The following is a 25,577-nucleotide window of genomic DNA, read 5'->3' on the forward strand; positions in this document are numbered from 1 at the left end:
CATTACCCTCGACGAACAGGTATGACGGACCGTTCCAAGCAGGACGGTCCGTCGAGGGTCTCCATTCCATAATACTTAAACTTCTTGGAATTTGGGTACTGGGACTACTTTCTGATCATTGCGACGAACTAGCAGGACAGACCGTCGTGGCTATGACGGTCCGTCATGGACTTCCATAATCCCACACTTAGGTCAGACTTCCCCATCTTCCTTCAGCAGCTTCATTACGATGCCAACTACGGACCGTCACAAGCTCCGTAGGTGGTCTCTTATGCATTTCTCGCTCAAAACTTTCCGCGTTCATCTTTGGACAGATTTCCTGCAAATAAAGAGAAACTTACCTAAAAATCAATACAAAAAGGCTTTTGGACACACACTAAATTTAAGGAAAAAGCATTAAAAATACCGTGAAACCACGGTATATAAGAGTGCTAGTTAACACTAAAAATACATATTTAGAGACAGTTGCTAATTAATTGCTACTTAAATTCAATTTTATGTAGTGGGTACATATATTTTTCACATTTTTAAGTTAATAAGGGAAAATCCATCAATACTCCATTCCACCTATGGAAAATAGTGATACAATATTGTAACTAGCGGATATGACGTATAAGCCTTTGAGCCAATTTCCACTAAGACTAGAGGAAAAAATGATTATGATGAATTGAGACTGATGAACAATTGAATTACAAGATGAGTATTAGACTTCTAACAACTTGTTACTCATATTTTGTAGTGTTCCGCAAGACTTGTTCGAGTATGGACAAGACTTAACAATATAATACTCCTTATGTCCTAAGTTTCTCTAGATGTTATGTTCATTTTGAAGTCACACTACACCATTTTAGGCCTACGGCAACACCACTAAAGTGTAGCCTAAACTAGAAAAAAGTATGGCCTTTGATAAAAGGCTACGCTTTTGGACTTTCAACAACACTTTTTAGGGGGTGGTCTAAACAAGCGTAACCTTAGGCAACACTTTTCAAATGTTGCCATATTTGGTTACACTTATAAAGCGTAGCCAAAGAGGTATAAGGGCACGCTTTGTTGCGGGGCATTAACAACACACATTTTTTATTAGACTACACTTAAAAGTGTTGCCTTTGCAGTGTTATTGGTCACACTTTCAAAGTGTTGCCTTTTATCGTTCATCTATAGCAACACTTACAAAGTGTTGCCTTTTATAGGTCATCTAGAGCAACACGTATAAAGTGTAACTTTATATCTCATCTAGAGTAACACTTATAAAGTTTAACTTTATGTCTCATCTACAACAACACTTATAAAATGTAACTTTATTTCTCATCTAGAGAACCACTTATAAAGTGTAACTTTATTTCTCATCTAGATCAACACTTAGAAAGTGTACTTTTAAATCTCATCTAGAGAAACACTTATAAAGTGTAACTTTATATCTCATCTAGAGAAACACTTATAAAGTGTAAATATATATACACAAAAATTAACTAATAAATAATTTGAAGCTATATATTTCAAATAAACTTTAAGAAACATGTCTTGCACAATCAAAACTTAGAAAGTGATTGCTTAAAGATCTCTAATATCAATAAATTCCAAAAAACAAATGCATCATTCAAACGTATATGACAATATTACAAAAAATCTTCATCATTCGCTCTAGTAGATCGAGTTTACTTCATGCCGAAATTCAAATTCAATTACCGGCATTTTCTTGCACATTCAACATAAAATTATAAGTGGCACAATTGAACGATGTATAGCTAGTCAATGGAACTACATAGCTAAACCAAAAGTTTATTATCACAGTGATGACTACTTCATAGTTAGATTCAGCAACAAAGAAGATAGTGATGAAGTACCTTAGGCATATGCAGAATATGTAGTACCTTAGGCATCTGCAGAATATGCAGTACCTTAGGCATATGCAGAATATGCAATACCTTAGACATATGCAGAATATGCAATACCACTACTTCCACTCAACTATTGGGGTATGGACTAACTTGCAGAATATGCAATACCTTAGGCATTCTAGTGTATGCAGATGAATGTACAAGCAAATAGGAGAGAATCTTAGGTTCTTAATTATAGATATGGATGTCACAGTCCCTCTTCCATAAATAGTCAATGTTCAAGATCCTTCTGGAAGTGTTTTTGACCAAGAGATATGGTATTGGTATGATTGGGTTCAAGAGTACTGGAAAACATGTATACAAGTTGGACATGATTGTAGTAGAAAACAATCCAAACCTAAAGAAACAACACAGGAGAAGGAAAGTGTCCAAAACAAGAGAAATTTGCCTCAGAAAATAGTTTAGCAATGGCAACCTAGACAAGATCAAAACCAAGAGGTACTACAAGAAGAGATAATTGAGAAGTCTATTGCTGAATTCTCACCACTGCAAAAGGAGGCAGAATTTCATAACGTGAAACATTCTTTATTATTGGCCGACACTTACTATTTACTTTACGACTTTTACATAGTTGGCTTTTTTCAGCCGACGCAACACGACAGAACATAATAGACTAATTATTTGTACATATGGCTGATATTCAGCCGACACAAAATGACAAAATACTTTACAGATATATTTTATTTACTTTTACCAACAAGACCGGTTGTGTTGATCTATGGGGGGATCTCAATAACTGATCAAACAATACACAACCATATAAAAAGCATTTCATTGCCTTTAGAATTCTACTTCCCTGCACTTTATGGATGGCACACAGTGGACAACAAAGTTGGACAATAAAGATTGTTAATTACCCAATGTCTACCACTACTCAAGAAAATGCAAGGCAAAATCACATGTTGGACAACAATGTTTTTATCGTATGAGAGAGGGAACATAGCATGGACAGACCATCAATATCAATATAATACACCTTGATTATTAATTACCATGAGAAATAACATATCAAATTGAAAGCAAGTCTCTTTCAAAGATTCTATTCAAGATTAGCATGGACAGACCAAAATCTCCTAACAAAACATTGCAGCAGCAACAGACTCATCACAGAGATATAACTACTATTTCTACAGTCCCTACTACTAATAAATTCATTGATCTTTCTATGCAGGATTAAGCAACAATCCAGAAAGAGCCAAAAAGAAGTATGCATGAGAACACTCACATTGACAATAGTCTATCCACATTCAAAGTTAAAAGCAGTAAAACAATATGCAGACTATCAAAGCAGTAAAACAATAGGATAAAAATGTACACAACTACAACAAAAAATCACTAAAGTTTTCCTTCAACACAATACAACACTGATACAACTAAAACAAAGTGCAGACTGGACATTCAAATATGCAAGATAGTAAAATAAGTTAAGATTTACATTACCAAGAACACCAACTCACGTAGAAGAAAAATAATATGCAGACTATCAACAAAGAATATTAAATATAATATACCTTTTGAAAAACCGAATTATGAGCTGACCCCGAAGAATATGGAAGATTTGTGCCTCTTATCGCTTGTGCGCTACTTGCATCAATAGGTGAAGCAAGGTTAGATCCAACACACGCTGGTATATCTTAAAAATTCATTCCGGGGTTGTTTTGAAGCAATTGAGTGAATAAATGTCGCATGTCTTCCCTCAATTCTTCCTTTAGAGAAGTGATTTCATTGGCATGCTTTTGTTTTAGATTGTTAATTTCCTCATATTCTTTCAAAGTACTTGTTGTCACTGATCTACCATAGCACCTAAGTCGACCAGGTTGCTCCTTTCCAAACACGTCCCTAAATGCCTCATCAGTTGTTTCCCCAGAATTTTGGAGATTCTGAAGTTCATCCTGTTGAATAAAATTGGCATCCATACTGAATTGTAAGTACAATTTCAGTTCCAGTCCTATGATAGTGATCAAGAATTTAAAAATATGACAAATTTTCCTAGCAAACAATTGAGCGATATAGACAAATAATTGAATATCACATCGCACTTGCACAAGAAAAAGAAGAAGACAGACGTGACAAAATTCAATGGAGTTAAACTCCCTACAATATATAAATTTTGAGTCTAAATCAAATTCACTACTAATCCTCTTAAAAAACTTACTATAGCAACTGGGTATCATCCTGGATTTCCTTTCCCGTCTTGGTACGAGTTGCAATAAACATTTCAGGACTTGATGATTCTTCGTTGTTGTCTTTGGTTGCACGCTACAGATAATATCAAAGAAATTTAAAAAAATTAGCATGTTTTAATAAACTACAAAAAAATGAAATTCAAATATTTGAAGAATTGTTAGCTAAGTATTACCAATGCCACGCGAACTCTAGCAAAATTAATAGGTCCCATTCGATGCCTCCACTTTTGTTTTTTCCTGTTTTGAGAATTCATCTCACATATGACCTATTATTAAATAAAAAGAGATAATTGAATTGATAAATAAGAAAATAATAGATATGATAAAAAAATATGTTGATGAGTAGAAATGCAATATTCTAGCCTTACTTGAACAGTTGGGTGTTTCCAATATCCGAATGCCATCAGAACGTTTTGCTAGCATCTCCTCAACGGTACTATTTTATCAAAAAAATTCTTTTAAATTTTTTGTTTGTGTCGCCTCCAAGCATAATGAAGACCAGTCATCACCCACTTCTTTCCTTCTACTGGAATTAGAAATTTGGGCTATCCAAAATAAAATATATTTAGCTTCAGAAAGTAAAATGAAATAATAAAATGTGCAATCTGAAGAGTGATTGTTCTTACATTGATATATTTCAACATGTGCTTTTTAGTATCCTTTGGCACCACATGCCAACTAGTGTACATCAAGCTGATGAATCTAGGATTTCTTGCAATGGTTCCTATAAAGTTGCTTAATTGTGACACAATCTTATTAGTTGGTCCCACTTCTTGTCCTTTATCAAATATCACCTCTTTTCTTTCTTCTAAATTTCTTGCGTGAATATCCTTACATGTTGTTTGTCCTCAAACTTTTTTTGGCTTTGATATTTCTAGAATGATGTAACAGATAGGAAATAAGATATTTCTTTCATAAAGAGTATGAAATCGTACAAGGTTTACGACATACCTTTTGGATTACAATCAATGTTAATTTCCTCTTCGGCATCACATTCATCTCCACCAAGTCCTTCTTTATCCACAAGATCATCCAATCCTTTGTTGTGTTCATTAATAATAGGAGTATGCATAAATTCCACATTAGCTGTTGTGTAGTTATCACGTTTTGTTTCATCATCCAGGCGTATCCCTTGAATTTTTAGAAAATGATCAATTGTAATAGCTGGTATGATCGGCTTCCTTATTGCCTGCTTGCAATTTGGTACATCAAGAATATCATGTTCATTATGTACCAGTCCATTACCTTGTTGTTGCTTATCCTGAAACTGACCAATACGGGTGGCTGGTCAAACCAACTTCCTCTTCACATGATTGAAGTTCAGTAGATCCTCAATATCATGTTGTACCACTTCATTACCTAGTGTTTTTCCTATCACCCGTACTGAAGCAGTAACACCTTCCTTCAGTGACGTTTGGAACCTAGAGTTCACAGGAAGTTTAATTCCTTTATCTTGAATGGACTCTTTAGATTGAAATAACCTCTATTTAGTTTGTCCTTTCCCTGCAATCATATGTGAGGTTCTTAGCTCTTCCCTTGAAGACGATTGAATTACTGATTTGTGCCCAAGAAATTTAGTCTTTCCTTGTTGTGGAACGAAACACTCAGGATTTTTCCTTTTATGTGGTATTGGTGCCTGATCTTTCTTAGCTTTATCGTTGCGTACGTTTGCAAGTTGTTCGCTCTTAATCTTGAATTTGTTGGCCAATTCAACACTTGATTGGTATTGCATATCAACATCCAGATTTTTCAATAGACTTTGAGGTTTGTTTGGATTTGAACCTTTTTTCTTTAATATTGTCGATTGATTAATTCTTCTCGTTTTGTTCGAATCTCTTTGATATCTTTCCCTGTAGTAAGTAAACCAACAAAATTTGGGTAGCTTGCCTAGCAGAAGCAAATATAATACTTAAGCCTCGTGATTCCGATTGATTGGTAGAAGGTAATGCCTATTTAAAAATATAAATACATATTACCTGTACTTGAAAAGTTTAACGCACATAGAATGGTAGAGGACAAGCATCACTAGACATTAAAAGAAGCATCAAACTGAAAAGATTGCAGAGCAGAAACCAAATTTTGTGTACTTAACAATTCTATAGTCAATGCCCACAAAAGTTGTTGACTAATGTATGGTTAAAGCAACATGGAAGGGGGCATGTTGCTCGCAAATAAGTCATTTAGCAAGAGCAGGAAAAAATCATGACATGATCTCTGCATCAAGCACTTCTAAATATATCTCCCTTCAATTAACAAGTCTTAACACCAAAACAATTGTAATCTACTTGACTGATACAATCCTCCAATGCAGTCATTTTCCACTTTTCATTTTCACGTCATTGTCAGTTAACAAAATGTGAATTTGGTATCATCCAAGTTCAAGCAACAAAACTAGAGTTTTTCTAGTGCGATACAAAATTTCTTGAAGATACTCAGGGATTTATTGCAACCCAACCATTTCAACCTTTAAACATGAAAAAATTGACTAGCATGACATCTACAAATTATGAGCTGACTTCAACATATCTCACACGTTTTAAGAATTAAGAGCAACAACAAAAAAATTAATAGATGTTTACAGTTGGTGGTTTCTTTTACTATAAGTGAAAGAAGTAAAAGCAATATAATTCTGAAACAAGGTTGTATAGATGGATAGCTTATTATAGCATATTGCAGTATCTTAGTTTCCAGAATGTCCAGTACTATATAATATTGCAACAGTTGATTTTCCAGAAGTGCCAGTACTGTAAACTTAGTCTATAACCTGTACAAACACAATATGACTTGAGACACAAGTAAACTGATCCCATAACCTATACAACCATTCCTGATCCTGTTAAGTCATTATTAAGATTCAAAAGTGTAAGCAAAGAGTGTTAAGTCATTATTTCCCTTCATTCTGAAAAATCCTCTTCAGTGATTTACAACAAGTCAGAAGATTATGAATTTGTGGCCTTAGATGGATGCAGAGGAGTAAGAAAACGACAGTTATAACCAAAGTAATCTTTGACTTTTGACATTTCGCTAACATTATAGTATTAACGTGTAAAAAAGTCTGTAACTTTTTTCATTTTACAGTTATATGACATTTACTTCTGTTGCCAAATGCCTCCTTTGAGTTGCTATGTATGAAATAGTTCCTCTGTTAAAAATGTAAGATTCTGAAATTGTTCCTGTGTTAAAACTATTCGTACATGTTCTTCAATAAGTTAATAATCATATAAGAAGCCAACATAAATCATTACAACAAAAACATTCTGCAGATTCAACTCCAATACTGGACAGCTTTTCATTAGTTAAAAGTAAAGAGTTTTTACCTCTGGGAGCGACGAACTCTGGACAGTGACAAAAACAGAAGCGACTTCAAACTACAGATCTCACTGTTTTGCTTCTAATGCCTACAGCCTGATCATAAAATGAAACAAATAAGTATAGAAATAACAAACATCCGAATAAAGAAATAATAATCAGATAATAAGCCAACATAAATTACTTAACAAAATAACAATTGGGCACATGAAAAAAGCCAACAAAATACTTAAACATTGTAGCGATCTAATCTTCAATTCCACATATTAGATATCTTAATGTGTTTGTACCAAAACAACAATTAAATTACAAAAACAATAAGTGAGCACTATATGATCATCACAACAATAATAAAACTCATGGTGCGTCATCTTCAAACTCTTCTACTCATGTTTAGACTCATCTTCATACTCATTTTCAGACTCGTCTTCAAACTCATCTGCAAACTCATCTTTATACTCATTTTAAGACTCGTCTTCAAACTCATCGGTATACTCATCATCAAAATTCTCTTCATACTCAACATCAAGTTGTTGAGTGACAAGTTCCTCTTAAGGCACATCAATAATTGTTTCTGGTACATCAGTCCTCGTTAAGAGTACTTCACCATTATATTTTGGTATAGATGGTACGACGGAAGAAGGAACTTAGACGAATCAAAGGAATAGCCACATAATCAGGAAGAATGCTTATGATTGGTATTGGAAGCAAGTAATGTAACATAAAATGTGCATCATGGGTGTTATAATTAGCCACTTTTCTTTCATCCAAGTGCACACACCTAGATATATTGGAGGCATTACCATCAGGTAGCTTGGCTGTCTCTAAAACTCCACAAAAGATTTATTTCTCTCCATTTGTCATTGAGAAGCACGCCTTTGCAAACTTTGTTCTCTTACCATCTTCTGTATCTTTTGGATGAAGGTTCTTCCTGATTCTCATATCTTTCAAATCATACCGGGCTTTTGCATGATCCTTTGTTTTTCCAGAAATATCTAAAAGAGTTCCAAGTATGCTATCAACTATGTTCTTCTCTATGTGCATCACATCATGGTTGTGGCGTAACAAGTCATGCTACCAGTAAGGTAACTGAAAAAAATTGACCTTTTCTTCCATGGGCCATCAATTGATCTCTTTCTCTTTCCCAAACACATTTTTAAAATCATGTAAGCTATTTAACACATCAGTTCTCTTTAAGGAAGGTAGAGGAGGCCTGAATTCATTTTTTCCATTGAAAGATCTTTTTTTAGATCTCCATGGATGATCCATGGGTAGAAAAACACGATGATCCATATAACACATTTTCCGACTACGTTTAAGATAGCGAGAATTAGTGCCATAGTTACAACAAGGGCAAGCAAACTTTCCTTTTATACTCCAACCAGATAACATAACATATGCAGGAAAGTCACTCATTGTCACATAAGAGCTGCCCACCATTTGAAAAGTCTCATTTCTTGAAGCATCATATGTTTCAATCCCAAAATCTCATAATAATCTTATTTCATTGATCAACGGTTGTAAGTCAATATCAATGTCATTTCCAGGTGATCGCGGCCCAGGTATAAGTAAAGAAAGTATAAATATTCAAATTTTATGCACATCCAAGGAGGCAGATTATACACCATCAACATAACTTGCCATTTGTAATGGATATACTCATGGTTCGAAATGGATTGGATCCATCACTTGACAAGAAAAGTCTCACATTGCAACAATCTAGTGCGAAATCTGGATGCAGCCTATCAAAGTCTTTTCATGCTAAACCATCAGCAGGTTGCCTTAACTTTCCATTTTTAGAACGGTCCTCTTCATGCCACCTCAAAGAATTTGTCGTCTTTGAGCACATAAATAGCCTTTTTGAGTCTAGGAATTAATGGAAAGTGTCTCAAAGTCTTTGCTGAAACTCAATGTTTGCTTTTTTGAAGGCTCAAGCTTAGTATCAACTTCAGGAGATTTAATATATTGTGAAGCTCCACAAGTATGACAAAATTCATCATCCTTCTGATCATTCCTGAACAACATGCAATCATTGGGACATGCATCAATTTTCTCATAATCAAGATCAAGATTATTAATCATAGACTTGGTTTTATTGTAAGACAAAGGAATGTTCAGCTCGGGCATCGCCTCTTTTAATAACTCTAAAAGAGAAGTGAATGATGCATTGCTCCATCCATAAAGACATTTCAACAAATATAAACGATGTGTGAATGATAATTTAGAGAATCATGTACAACCAGGATATAATTCTTGGCTTTCCTCTTCAACTAAGTTGTAAAATTTCTTGGCACATTCATTTGGTCCATCATAAACTCCTTCAGCCTGTTCAACATCTCTAAATTGATTATTCAACAAACCATCAATATCATCACCCAAGTAATCCATATCATCGTCAATATTCAACTTGATATCCCATTTCCCGTGATTGATCCATTGAGTATAGCCTTTAACGAATCCATAGCATATAAGATGATCATACACGTCATTTCTTTGAGTCCAACGAATATTACAATATTTTGCACATGAACATTGAATTTCCTCTCCTTGAGGATCTCCATAAGAGTAAGCAAAATCTAGNACAATATTTGCCTTATGTAACACGTTGGGATTATTTAGCTACTATGTTCACAGAAGCAATAACCATAAATGGACCCGAACAATTAGGCAATATTCAAGTACCTAAAAGGGCTAGCTATATCAGAGTCATTATGTTGGAGTTGAGTCGGATAGCTTCTCATTTGTTATGGCTCGGTCCTTTTATGGCGGATATTGGTGCACAGACCCCTTTCTTCTATATTTTTCGAGAAAGAGAATTGATATATGACCTATTCGAAGCTGCCACCGGTATGCGAATGATGCATAATTATTTTAGGATTGGAGGAGTGGCTGCCGATCTACATGTGTTATGAGATGATAAAAGTTTCTTACCTAGTCATGACACTTTTGCTATGGCAAATCATATCTTGAATCCTCCACAAATATTTTTGAATGTTGATGATACTTCTAAGGAAAAAATAATTTGTACACCAGAAGGAAATCAGCACACCACAAGGTAATAAATAAATATATTTTATTTTATCTATAGGTAGTTAGTACATATTAAAACTTGTCCTATTTTCGATTTTCTGAAGTAATTCTACATTCTCAATCTCAACAGATTCAATAAATGTAATGCATATTGTTTTTTCTATTCTAGCATTTATTAGAATATATATGCATTAGATAAAAGATGCAACAATTTAGCAGAAGTTGATGGAATTTGATAGTAAATGCTTTTATGGAAATTGATGGTGGCACATTTTTTTTGGACCTATTCTATAGACGAGGAAGTCCATCTGACTAACATATCAACTAATCTAGCGCAAAAACACAGTCAATATGAAATTAAGGCAAGTTTGGCAGTCAATCAGCAATCAGAATTTTAAGAACTCAATACTAGGGAGGCTATATAGGGAGTCGTAAACACAGTAAACTTTTTTCAACTCCTAACACTGAAAAGGAAGTTCATATAGGGAGGCCAAAATACGAGCTACACTCCCAAAAATCAACTGATGAAGCTAAAATACTAGCACACTCCCAGAATTCGTATAAAAACACACAAATACCAAAACTGTAAAGTTAAATTTAGACTTTCAAAATAGAATTTCTTACCTGATAAACCCTATCCCAACAAAATTTGTCTGAAATCGTGCTCTACAGTGAGAATCATGAGAGAAAAGTAAGATAAAGACTAATTAGCTTTAGTTTATCATCTTGCCAACAACCTAAAAGTATTCAATTCCTTCTAAACACAAAAAATAAAATCAATCAATTCAGCTAACAAGAAGACTGTTTTAGTACTAAGACTTGATGAAATAGGTATCAGAAAAGAGAATCATACTTACTCTTCAAGAAGTCTTTATTGGAGAAGACGACTTAAACAACATTTTTTCGATGAATTCAACTCTTCATCTCATTCTTCGACGACTTCAACTCTTTTAGCATGTATCGCAAAAGGGAATCGATTCTTCAACTGTCGTTACCTCTCTTCACCTTGGTTCATCATCTCTATGGTTCATCAGAAATCTGTATCAAAAGATGAATGAGGAAAGTTGAACGAGGAAACTTAACTTAGGTCTGGGGATACAACAACATACACAACATAATCACACAAGTGGAGTAAGTGGAGGGTAGAGTTAATATGCACTGAAAACTTAACTAACATATAAATAAAAAATTTGCACTGGTAACCTAACTAACTTATCTTATTAACATAATCATATTATAGTCTAACAAAGAGCATAAGAAGTACAAATAATCATATAACATAAACATATAAAACATAACACAAAGATATAACCATGACACCAATAGAAACCGAAAGTATATGTTCATCGTCTCGTATACATATAATCTGTCCATACTTAAAGTATTCATCTATTGAAAAAGACATAACTTGGTCAAAGACTCAGGATTCTCCAATAATTTCAAACAAAATCATACTTTGATACCTAATCATCCTATATATCAATTAAGAAAATTGAAGCATCTCCGCCCGGTAGTAACAACTATGAGCTTGGAATAAACCTTACCAGCAGGAGACCCCATAATGAGACTACAAAGTGAATCTCTAGCAATCTTAATGTTTAAAATGATCCCAATATATGTATCTTATTATCTGCAATTACCATCCTAGTCTTTGCCGCATTCTCTATAGCAAATTTCGTCGTTCCTCCTTTACCAGACAATCTGCCAATAGCCTTAGACAAATGGTCTCCTCTTAGCATCTCACATATTTAACACAAACAATCAGATGAGAGTCATCTAGTATCTATTGTAGAAAAGTGAAGCAAGACCATAGATCCTCTGCTACCACTATAAGCATCACATTAGGAATAAACAACAAGTTCCAGAGAGGTCTCAGGTTAATACTAAGTCATGATCAGAAATATTCCCTGCATTTACAAGTTTTTGCCTCAACTTAAATGTGGCTGAAGCATCTTTGACTACTACTCCTACAGAAGGGCAAGTACTAGGACTAGAACTGAAACTACTAAATATCAAACCCAAGGTATGAACAACCTATTTTCAAAAGCTAACAACACATCCTATCAAACAAGTGGTGGTGCTGAAAATGAAAAACCTGGAACTGTAGGTAGAGCAGAGGAATTGACAGAGAGAAAGAGTGAGATCGGATCCCTTCTGATAGATGAAGCATTCTGACTAGATATTCCCAAAACAATCAAATTATCTTAATGTTATGGTGCAGAAATAGTTGGTGACAAGGGAATAAACAAATTAGAGAAAGCATTAAACTACAAATTTGAAGCTACCATAGCTAGATAAATCCAAGCACAATTCCAAATCTATGGCAAGCAAATTCTACAAGAAACACTGAAATCTACTCTGGAAGTCTCAGTGACCCCTACCTTCTAGATGTCATGCAAGGCAATGTTTGAGCAAGTAAATTCAATATTTCAGAAAGGCATTGCTGACCACACAGTTGCTGCACAACAACAATTTGAGTCTGTGCATTCACCATTCGCAAGTGCTCTGAGAGATGCCATCAATTCAGCATCGGTAATGACACAGACATTGAGCAAAGAGTTTGCTGATAGTCAGAGACAGTTGCTTGCTCTTGGAGTTTGTGGAGAAAATTCCCAATCAACAAATCCACTCAACAACATGAATAATGGATCATTGCTACATGAAAAGATTGAGACACTTCCAAATCCAACCAAAGATATATCTAAACAGTTAGGGGAGCACAAGTATAAGGAAGCATTCACAGAAGCATTACAAATGAATGATGTGTCAATTTTGTCATGGTTATGCTCTCAGGTTGATTTGGCTGGGATTTTATACTTGAAGCCCCTCCCTCTTTGCCAAGGAGTGCTCTTTTCACTTCATAAGAGCCAAATATCTGTGATTACAAGCTATTCCTTACCATTGGTCAGGGATGTTTGATTTACTTCAGTATTATAAACCAAATCTTTACTATCACAGCGTAAAGTTGTCTACACCAGGGGAAGATTGGGTAACGTGTAATACAAATGCCACTAGAAAAGGCAACCCAGGAGAGAGCTCTTATGGATTTTGTATAATAGGAAGCCAAGGAGATCTAGTATATGCAGAAACACAAAGCATAGTCAACACGACAAACACAGAAGCTGAAAGCACAACAATTTGGAAAGCATTAAGTTACTGCGAGAGGTGTGGGATCACCAAGGTCATTTTAGAGACCGACTCGCTAAGTCTCAAGAACATGATTCAACGAGAGTGGAGGGTACCTTGGAGTTTAATTTATAAGATAGAGGAGATGCATATGATTATGGCGACAATTTAAATACATATAATGCATACATTTAAAGAAGCTAATAAATTAGTTGATTGCATCACAAACATAGCTATTAACCAAGAAAACAGGCACCAGTATCGCAGATTTCAAGATCTACCTAGTATAGCAAGAAAGATCTTAAACATGGACAAGCAACAGTACCAGCAATCAGAATAAGAACAAGGAAAATCTTAAGCATCTGCAGAAATTAACATGAAAAGCAAAGGAAGGACCACAGAGTCACCTATTTACAGTCAACTATTTATAGAATCATTTGTGGCTAAGCAGGGGGAAAATTTGTTTACGAACTAACAACCCCCACCTGAATATAGATCGATATATTATATCTGACAAAAGAAAAGAGATCGTCTCAAAGTGTAGATTGTGATATATTACTCATGACGTAACACAACAAATCAAAACCTGATGGTTCTCTTCAATGTGCAGATTGTGATATTCAACTATGTGCACTACTATTATTACAACAGCAACAATAAAAAACTAATGTAACCCCACGAGTGAGTTCAAGGGATACAACAACATACACAACATAATCACTAAAGTGGAGTAAGTGGAGGGTAGAGTTAATATGCACCGGAAACTATGAGGAAAACAACATTACCTTTCTTCAGGCAGTGAACTGGAACAGGAAGTGCAGGGAAACGAACTTCACCAAGAAACTTGAACACTAACGACGGACGAGAATTCCGGGCAGAATCTTGGACTAGAAAAAAAATTGGGAAAACTGATCTGTGAAATGAGTTAGAAAATGTCATACTCTTATCCCTGCCATGAATGTGTTTCTCTATATATATTTTAACTATTTTCTTCAGTTTCTCTAAATGTTTTTGCTCTAAATGTTTTTACTCAAATAAATCCCAACTTTTTTTCATTCCCTAACAGTGAAAAAGAAGTTTATATAGGGAGGTTAATATACGAGCTACACTCCAAAAATCAACTGATGAAACTAAAATACAAGTCACACTCCCAAATATTGTATAAAAACACAGGAATATCAAAGCCCTAAAGTTAAAATTTAGACTTTCATAATGAAATTTTTTACTTGATAAACCCAAAATCCAAGAAAAATCTCTTTGAAATCGTGTTCTTCAATGAGACAGTTGAGAGAAAAGTGTGACGGAGAGACTAATAGCTTCAATTCATCATCATGTCGACAACCCAACAATATTCATTTCTTCTATACACAAAATAAAAAATCAAACACTTCAACTAACAAGAAGACGATTTTAGAACTACCACTTGACGAAATAAGTTTCGGAAAAGAGAATCGTTCTCACTCTTCAAGGAATCGTTATGTGGAGAAGACAAGTTGAGATACCAATTCTTCGAAGACTTCAACTCTTCAGCTCAGTTCTTCGACTCTTCAACTTGTATCAGAAAAGAGATCCATTTCTTCAGCTATCTTCACCTCTCTTCACCTCAGTTCTTCAGTTCTTCAGAAACATGCGTATTGAAACGTGAAATAGAAAGTTGAAGGTGAAGTGAAGTACTGAAACAGGAAAGTGAAGTCAAAAATGTTTTATCACTTATTAATGTTTAATTTTTTTGGCCAATAAAAATGGGAGGGAGTGTTAAAAATATTGGAGAGAATATAATATTTTACTGAAAATTTTTAAGGCAACACTTATAAAGTGTTGTTTTTCCAATTATAAAAAGAAGACATTTTAGAAGTGTGGCCATATATATAAATAGGTGTTGCCAATTATATCAAATTTTAACAACACGTATAAAGTGTACCTTATACCATTAAAGAGTACACTTTTGAAGTTTGCCAAAATTATCGTAGCTAAAAATTAAAATTTTGGCTACGCTTTAAAAGTGTTCCCAAAACTACTTTAGGCAACACTTTGCAAGTGTAGTTCAGAATAAGTGTGGTCGTTGGCCTAATATGGTGTAGTGTCATTAACTATCTCTCTGTTGTGTGTTAATAACACAAGATGATTTCAAATATGTCTCATGTTGTACATCTTATATTCCTAAGATATTTAGAAAAAACTTTAAGAAACTTGATAAGACACAACAAAGTTTAATAATATTTTCACAAATAGAAAATTAAAACTAGTAGATATTCTAGAATCATAAGATGAGAAAAAATATACGAAATATATTTCTTAAAGAAGAATTATTCTCAATCCGTTTTTAAAGAATCTTATTGATTCCAACAAAATTTGCAGAAACACGAAGTTAGCAAAGTTTAACGAACCAGTGAAAACAGAAGAACAAATATTCATTCATGAATTTAAAATTTGTAACACGTACTAGAATCTAAGAAAACAGAAAGAAGATCAAGTCCATTGAATGCACAGTGTCCCCTTAAGGAAATTATTCCCCTCTAGGATCCGAAGTTTGATTTAGACTCTGTTCTCCCAGGATCGAATGATCTCAATCACCATTGTATTGATACCCAAAACGTTGGTGTAAGCGAGCCACTCAATGGCAGTTGAGTACACTTAGAATACTAGATTTAGTAGTAGTGGAAGAAGTCCGGAAATTCTATATTTAAAATTAGAGGAAATCTCTCAATTTATAGAAAACAAAGGGTAGTTCTAAAAGGTTCTTATTGTGCCTTACCGTAATGGTCACAAACCTTTGGAAAAGTCACAATCTTTCAGAAAGGTCGTCACCTTTCATAAAAGTCACAACTTTTCATAAAAGTCACAACTTTTCATAAAAGTCGCAACTTTTCATTAAAGTCATAACTTCTCATAAAATTCGCAACCTTTCACAAAAGTCACAAATCTTTATAAAAGTCGCAACTCTTCATTTTCCATTCACGCCTTTTAAAACCAAACAATCCCCCACATGAATGGGGAATGACTCCACGACAAAGAAACATACAAGTATGTGTACTTTACAAGCAATAATTAGTTGCATATGGATAAGTAGGTTTTCTCTTGGACTATCCGTAGTGAACATATGTCAGATATACTCGGTCAATTGGTAGACGCGATATCTTTGAACGGTCGAGCGTTGGTGGATACTTATACAACCATATGTCACACAATTAACCTTTTACCGTTTATTGTTCTTACGGTTGTGCTCGTTTCAACCATAAACACCTTTTGGTTTCATGAGTGTATAGAGAACAGACTTTTGACAACAATTCTCTTTGAAGCATCTTACACTTCACACTCACATAGGTGATTTCTAACCGTGTTATTGCGTAGATACACTATTTGGTCAACTTTTTCAAATTTAGCAAATCATTAAAAGAATTATGATTTATTTACTCATTAACAATCCTTAGTGTTGTATCCTTGTTCCTGAGCATTTTCTTCATCACGAGAATGAATTGAGTCAGTTGACAATGTTGAACCGTCATTCACAATTTTTTTTCTCCTTGAATCTAGCTCTTGGGATCTCCAATATGCTAGATAGAGTTATTGCCATGACGACTTATCCTAAGTCGTAAACCCATTCCTTTAGATGATCTTTGAACTTTATCTATAATTAGGCCTTTTTGTAAGTGGATCCGACTCATTATCATTTGACTTTAGATAGTCAATTCTGATAATTTCATTAGAGAGTGTTTTCTAATGGTATCATGTCTATGTCTTATATAACGAGACTTTCTATTATACATCATGCTCCATGCCCTACCTATTGCATCTTGACTATCAAAGTGTATGCATACAAATGTAAATAGTTTTGGCCAAAAAAGAATATCTATCAAGAAATTTTTGGAGTCTTTCAACTGATTTACCGACTTATCTTGAGAACCTAGCTCAAAGATTATTATAGAGCTAGCGATACATGTCTCTTTTAAAATATTTTCAAAAGTATGCTCCTCTACCAAGAGAAAATATATATCCACTCATGGATTTTACTTTATTTGTCCGATGATCAAATTTGCATCACTATATCCTTTCAATACTGCTGGATATTCTTATAATGCAAGACATAGTTTTACGTATTTTTTAAATACTCAAACTATATTTATTTCAATCTAAGGAGTTTGATTGGGATCACTTGTGAACCAACTAAGTTTATTAATAGTCAAATGATGTATCTAATCACGTACACTTCATGATATACACCATATTTCCCAATAATCTAGCACAATCCAATTGTGAGTCACTTTTGCTTTCACTCTTTTGAAATGCAAAGCTCATATTTATTGAAGACTTGATAATATTGATATACAAATATTTGAACTAGTCAAGTACCTTTCCAATGCAATGAACCCATGAAAATGCTAAATATTATGGAGTTCTAAGGATTATTATACCTAAGATCCCATCAACAACTCCAAGATATTTCATTCCAAACCTTCTTTCTAGAATACGTTAAATAGTATTTATGTCATTAGTGTTGATGATCAACATATCACCAATATACAAACAAAGACCTTGTGGTTTTAATGTGAACACATTTATCACTTCCATCATTCGTATATCCATTTTCCAATATGGTTTGGTCAAATTTCTTATGTCATTGTTTGGGTGCTTGTTTTAGTCCATAATGTGAATTAACAAGTTCACACACTTTCTTTTATTTACCAGGAACCACAAAATCCATGGGTTGTTCCATGTAAATTTCATCCTCCAATTCTCCATTTAAGAGAGTTGTTTTCACATTCATTTGATGAATTTGGAGGTCATATACAACAACTAACACAATTAACATCCAAATGAATGTTATTCTAGTTACTGGCGAGTATGATTAGAAAAGATCAAGAACTTGTTTTTTTTAAACCTTTGACAAAAAGTCTTGCTTTATATTTGTAAATAGTTCCATTGACTTTCATTTCCTTTTGAGGGTTTGAAACCAAAGGTTTATTTCAGGAAGGAAGATCAACCAACCTCAAATAGGATTGCTCAAGATTGAACCAATCTTTCTAGTGACACCATCGTTCCAAAAAGATGAGTCTATAGAGGACACAAGACCTTTAACCCTTTGACATTTACTACACCTCTGAATCTCTTTATTAAGTACATTCTCCTCTTATTCTTTGCAATGTCATTTAGACCTTCCACTAGACTATTCAAGTCTAAGTTTATAGTCCACAGTCTTATGCCATTTTAATCATTTTAGGAATAGGAACTTGGACTTTGGATGACATCCCCACACTTTGAAATATTTGAAGTTAGATTTCCTTCCTTTCCATTTCTCATATGGAATAGATTGTGTTTTAAACAAAAGAAAACGTTTAGTTTTTCATTAGATTGAGGTGAATAGAGAAGCAGTTTGATGTATAATTCCACTTTTCCAACAAATTTCTACAAAATAAAATTTATACTATCCATCCTTATCACTTCTTATATTTTTTCCAACTGATTTTCAATTTCAATATTATGTTGTCTAGACGTTTGTTTACATTATCCTTATCATTCAGCAAATAGACATATTCATTTCAAATGTAATTCTCAATAAAAGTTACGAGATACTTTTTTCAACCACAAGATTATGTTGACTTCATATCACAAATATCAGTGTAAATCAAATCTAAGGGGTTCGAGTTCCTTTCAACAGACTTAGAACCTCACATGTGTCTAAAAAGTTTTAAAATATGTTAAATAAGTGTTTTACAGTATGCATGCATGATTTATAGTCATTTGAGGTCAAACGTCCAAGAACGTCAGGTGACTTTTAAATGTTAGCCTTGAGACGTGCATGTGTGTGTTAGTGTATCTTGAAATGTTTTACGTGTTCTTTTTGGTTGAAATTGATATGGAAGGTCCTTAACTCACCTTGGTAAAGTCTGTATACGATTCCTCATGGGCCCCGCAATAGTTCCTCTAGGAGGACCCAAAGACTGCCTAGACAATGCCTTGTTAGTGTCAACCTACACCAAGGATCGACGGCCAGTAGGTGAAGAGACGCCCCGACGATGGGGATGCGTCGTCCAAAACTTAGCCTTTGGAAGGATCAGGACAAATGAAAACCCTCAGACCCAAACGATGGTTGCCAGTACGGCCCATCGATTGGTCTACTAGGCGTCGTTTGGTGGCGTCAATGCAGCCTGCAACATGCTTCTAAGCACACAGTTTCATTAAGGGGTGAATGGGAAATTCACCCCACGTCCTAACCTGAACATAGGAAGTTTATTTATTTAATTTTGGGTATATTATGTTGTTTATTAATATCAAAAACCCCTACCGAATTCATTAGTTAAAATTAGACTTCCCTCTCCAAAAAAAACCTCTCTAGAAACCTCTATTGGAGATGAAGCTCAAGAACAACTTGGAGATTGGATTTCCGTGGATTCTTCATGATGATTTCGTGCTTCTCTTCTGAAATAAGGTATGGTGATCCTTCAACTTTAGATAACCTTTCATCTAAGGGGTTTCTTCAAAGCTTTTCAATGAGAATTCTATGATCAAATTGTATGTTCTTAAATCTAGCCAAGGGTTCTTTCTCAAAACGTGTACAAAAGCATGTTTACGGTGAACTGACGATTATGTACTTATTTTGAAGTGGAATTCAATCCAATTCCATGATGAACCCATGTTCCCTCCAATTCTCAAATTTTCCTATATTATGGGCATTGTGATCTTGACTTTATGTTGATTGAATTATTATTCTAGTATGTTGAATTGCCTATATCTACTGGCAATTATGTATATCGATGGTGAATTATGTGTAATATATCAATATGGATCAAGGTATGAATATTTGGTAAGATTGACCTATGTTCTTCTACTTTCGATTGCTTGTTATATAGTGAATTCAATGTGATCTCAGTTCTAGGATAGTTGAAGCATGATTTCGTGTATTTTATCATATCTTTAGCTACTTCCCTGTATTGGTATTATTGATGAATGGTGAGTATTGATCATTGATGATCAAAGCAAGGGATATTTGGTAATAATTCTCTATTCCTCTACTTTTTTATCGTATTGCTGTAGAATTGGCCTTGCATAGCATTTCTGGTATGGTCCACTTATGGTGATGGTTTTTACTTCTTGTCGATGTATAGATGTGTTGATTGTGGCCTTGAAGGAAAATTGAGGTAACATGAATGGGTGTTTATGATGATCGCTATGTGATGCATGCCTAGTCTTCTATGCTAGTTTATAATCTAGGTTGTCTTGCTAATGTTATGAGCGTGTGGATGACTATGTTAGGGTGATATTTAGGTGCTTCCATTGATGAAGTAATAATGGTTAATGACCCCTATCCATGTACGTATATATGAATGTGTTATTAGCTAATGTTAGGAGTCTTATGTGTAATGTGAAGTTAGCTTGTCTCCTATGCTAAATTGTGATGTGTGGTCTATGCTTGAATGTGCATTGTGGTCTCAAGAGGGTGGATGCGTCATTGTGTTGTTGTTACACATTGTATGATCATGTTGACCAATGTACACATACTTACACCTCATGCATTTTTATAAGTAGTATAGGTTCATGGTGACTAATGAAATGGTTTTCTCATATGCACTTGTGTCAACTACTATGCATGTATAGTGTATGTTCGTGAAGCATGATACAGATGTGAGGCCAAATTACACATTTTTTATCATTATTTACCTCACATGTATTATTTAAATTTGTCTGATTTGATCATAAATTTTATGCATTGTGCTAAATTGTGCATTTTAGTTGTAGGATTAAATTGGTGGGAAAATGAAGAAATTTGAAGCTAAAACAAATTAAAAAAGAAAGGTTGAAGAAGAAAATCAAGCAGACATCTTAATGGATTAAAGTGAATAAAATAATATATTTATATATAAGTGCATATTGCTGTTGCGAATTGCAAAATATTATCGAAAAAGTTGCAACCTGCTACGTGGCATTCCCTCAATGCACTGGCCAATCCATTCACGCGGCACTACACGCGGAAATAAAAGGAAAAAAAGTACTCCAATTCTTTTTGGTTTTGGATTCCTAACTTTTTTGGACTCAATTATTTATTTAGGGTTTTCTACATCTATAAATAAGGCATGGAAAATTATTATTGAGTAAGCCAAGAAAGAAGATACAAGATATAATATAATTTTTTTCTAGCTTCGGAACTTTGTAAGTGCCGCCCTGGAGGCCAGAAAATTGCGGTTTATTATTTCTTCTCCTTTATTATTTATTTGTATTGTTGATTAATATAAATATAATTTAGCTATTTTCTTAACTTTTTATGATTAACACAAACAAATTTATTTTAATAAATTTTGATTGTGTTTTTGTGATAATGAGTAGCTAAGCTTAACAACTATGTTTGTGGGAAGCATGAGCGATTAACAAACTATGAATAGTAAGCAATTTACAAATAGATTATTGCATGTATTGATAATTCTTTTGCTTAGAAGTCCTTTTAACAGTGGCCAACATTAGAACTTGCCTTTTTGCTACTTGCCGAACCGAGGAGGTAGTTAATAAGAAAAGAATTATTAATGTAGATTTATTATATACTATCTAATAGGCTAGTTTCAATTAGTGTGAAGTAGTAAATTAGCCATACATTGAATATGATGCTTAATATAATTTACTAAACCTTACCTTTTCCTCATATAAAGCATCATATTCAATGTATGGCTAAGTTACTACTTAGAACCAATTGAAACTAGCCTATTAGATAAAATATACTAAATCTACGTTGATAATTCTTTTCTTATTAACTACCTCCTTGGTCCGACAAGTAGCAACAAGGCAAGTTCTAACGTTGATCACCTTTAAAAAGACTTCTAAGCGAAAGAATTATCTATACATGCAATAACCTATTTGAATATTGCTTAATTACTATTCATACTTTGTTAATCGCTCATGGTTCCCACAAATCTAGTTGTTAAGCTTAGCTACTCACTATCGCAAAGACACAATCAAAATTTATTAAAACAAACTTGTTTGTCTTAATCATAAAAAGTTAAGAAAATAGCTAAATTATATCTTTATTAATCACGAATACAAATAAATAATAAATGAGAAGAAAGAATGAACGACAATTCTCCGGCCTCGATGGTGGCTCTTACAAAGCTCCAAAGCTAGAAAAATTTTTTATTATGTCTTGTATCTTCTTTCTTTGCTTCCTCAATAATAATTTTCCATGCCTTATTTATTGGTGTAAAAATCCTAAATAAAAATAATTGAGTCCAAACAAATTAGGAATCCAAAACTAAAAAGAATTGGAGTGCTTTTTTTCCTTTTTTTTCCACGTGTAGTGCCGCGTGAATGGATTGGCCGTGCATTGAGGGAATGCGACGTGGCAGGCTGCAACTTTCTTTGTGAATTGTTTTGAAATTTGCAGCAGCACTAGGCACTTATCTATAAATATGTTATTTTATTCACTTTAATCCATTAAGTTTTCTGCTTGATTTCCTTCTTCAACCTTCCATTTTTAATTTGTTTTAGCTTCAAATTTCTTCATTTTCCACCAATTTAATCCTAAAAATAAAATGCACAATTTAGCACAATCCATAAAATTTATGCTCAAAATGGACAAATAGAAATAATAAATGTGAGGTAAATAATGATAAAAAATATCCATTTGAGCTTCACATCAATCCCTTAACTAGGATGACTTGATAGGTGTACTAGTGTGAACAAGGGTATGGGACCTTGTCTATGCATTGGATATGTTTTACTTGATAGGATAGTCCTAAGTTGTGATCTTTGTATATGAATATGAATGCATGATTAAGCTATGAACATGTCTTATGCATGAATAAAAAGAAGTATGAATATGTGTGGTCTAAGGGTGTTTATGTGAAAGATTTGCTCACATATATGCATACACACACATGAAACATGTCCATTATACATATATGATAATCTAGTCAATAGAGAGCTCTTGAAAGGTGGTCTCGAGGGTATCATAAACTAGATGCTGCTTGAATATGCTATGTCCATGTGAAAGGTCTTCTCACATGATTTAGGTTGATGAACTCATCTATGACCTATGAGCTAAGCATATGGGGATTTAATCTTCTAAATACTAATTTTCTAATGTAATGAATGATAATGGCTTTTCAATAAAGGGAACTTAGCTAAGCACCAAGTGAGCTTGAAGAAGAGGGGTGTCCCTTTCCAATATAGGAAGGTAGGTCCACCATAGTCTTCACAAGGTGTATAGCCTCATACTTCAAGAGCATAGTGTGATATTTATATATATGCTTCCAAGTTTCATAAACTATGCTTGCTCTATAGGATCTAGAAAGTAATAATCACCTAAGATGCTAGCATGATGTTGATGTTCTACTTTGACAAGGTAAAGCACCTTTCCTTGGTGTAATGTTCTACAACACCAAATTCCATGTTTAGCACCCATGGTCTTAGTGTTGGTTAATGTTATAGAATCCGTAGAGTAAAATGGACAATAGAAGTAAAGTAAGGACCCTAACTAGGATAACCTAAGGGAAGTTGCTTAGAGTAGGTGAGGCTATGGGACTTTACCTATGCATTGCAGAAGTAGCTCTTGAACGGAGTTCTAGGAAGGTGTTCTAATGCATATGATCATGTTTATGTTTCTTATGCATGACATTGTAGTCTCCTCTACTTGTTGTGATGAAATGCATGGTATGAGTCCTAATGAGTCTACATGGTATGGTCTTACCATATATGGATAATCTTGGTCATGTTGACTATATAATAAGGTATTACTTGATATGTATGAAGTTGTTTATACTTGTCTTGTGGATGTATGAAGTAAATGGTAGGCATGTAGTCTCTTTGTAGGTTTACTCGGTATGTCTGAGGTTATGGGACTTTACATGTATATTGCACTAGTAGTCTTGGATTGAGGTTATGAGCAAGGTCTTAGGATGTCTAAGTGAAGTGAAGTCTTAATATATCATTGATTGACTGATGCCTCTTACGATGATGTTGGCAAGTCTTGACTTGTAAATTGTCTTGTGATAAGTTCTTCTTATATTCTCCATAAAGTATGTTAGGGTCAAATGTGGATTATATGCCTTGTTGTGTCAAATGATTATATGAATGTATGTGTTGGGTTAATGAAGGTTGTATGCATGATTACCTTGTGGTCTTAAGGTTATGCTTGAGTGTGGATAGTGTAATGGGACATCGTATATATATATTGCACCAAGCATCACTGGAAGGTTACTTGGGAAAGTATGAGAGTTAACTAAAAAGGAGTTCACTGTAAGAAGAAAAAGGGGTTTAGTGTAAATGGAATGAACTTATTGTAAAGGGAGTGAGGTTACTGTAATGTGTCTTTAATTGTGCTTTAAATGTAATGTGTGATTATATTGGATATTGTGACTATTATATATGCCTAAATGAAGTATGTGGATTGTATGAGGGAGAAATGGTGAGTTTTGATGCTTCTCTAGGTTTTATGGTTATATGAGTATGTGTGAAGGTGAACCTTGATATATGTTGATGTGATGCCATTTATGGCTATATATGTTATTTAGGTGAAATAACATACTATGTGAAGATCTGTGCTATGACATGGTTAAAGCTTGTTAAAAAGTTATTATAGTTAATTGAGCTTCCTTTTGAAGTGTATGTTGCTACATGATTTTGCATGATGATAGTCTAATATGTATTTTAGGTTGAAATGCTTTGAAGAAGTGTGGTAAATAGCTAAAGAATGCATGTTGCCTTTATATGAGTGTAAAGATTCAAATGTTGCCCTTGTGAATGTGAAATTGTTTCATTGTTGCCTTGGTATTTGAGAAGTGCTTCATATTTGCCTTGTGGATTGGAGTCCTTTGTATAGGCTTGGTCCTAGAAGTGAAGGTAGTGTGCTTAACTTGTAAGGTGATGATGGGGGTTGTTAAGGTAGTGTGCTTAACTTGTAAGGTGATGATGGGGGTCGTTAAGGTAGTGTGCTTAACTTGTAGGGTGATGATGGCAGTCGGAATGACCTAGAAGTTACCTTACCAAAGTGTTGAAAGAAAAGAAAGAGGCCTTATGGCTACGTCTTCTCTATTGTTTCCCCTAAGGT

The 25,577-nt window shown here is 34.1% G+C and overlaps 1 long non-coding RNA gene across 2 annotated transcripts; it reads right to left on the reverse strand.

Moving 5' to 3' along the window:
* Positions 1-268: 268 nt before the first annotated feature.
* Positions 269-15,251, reverse strand: LOC114077900. 2 transcript variants are annotated; one of them, XR_003579271.1, is made up of 13 exons: positions 15,011-15,251; positions 14,776-14,910; positions 14,335-14,462; positions 11,281-11,461; positions 11,048-11,089; positions 7,402-7,489; positions 5,036-6,848; positions 4,711-4,958; positions 4,453-4,629; positions 4,258-4,350; positions 4,054-4,157; positions 3,410-3,790; positions 269-319 (listed from the first exon to the last, which is right to left on the reverse strand). It is a non-coding gene; the product is annotated as an uncharacterized LOC114077900 (long non-coding RNA). The 2 variants fall into 2 exon arrangements; XR_003579272.1 differs by lacking the exon at positions 11,048-11,089.
* Between the last annotated feature and the right edge of the window lie 10,326 nt (positions 15,252-25,577).

This window comes from Solanum pennellii, chromosome 7, assembly GCF_001406875.1.
Source record: "Solanum pennellii chromosome 7, SPENNV200".
Classification (NCBI taxonomy): Eukaryota; Viridiplantae; Streptophyta; class Magnoliopsida; order Solanales; family Solanaceae; genus Solanum; species Solanum pennellii.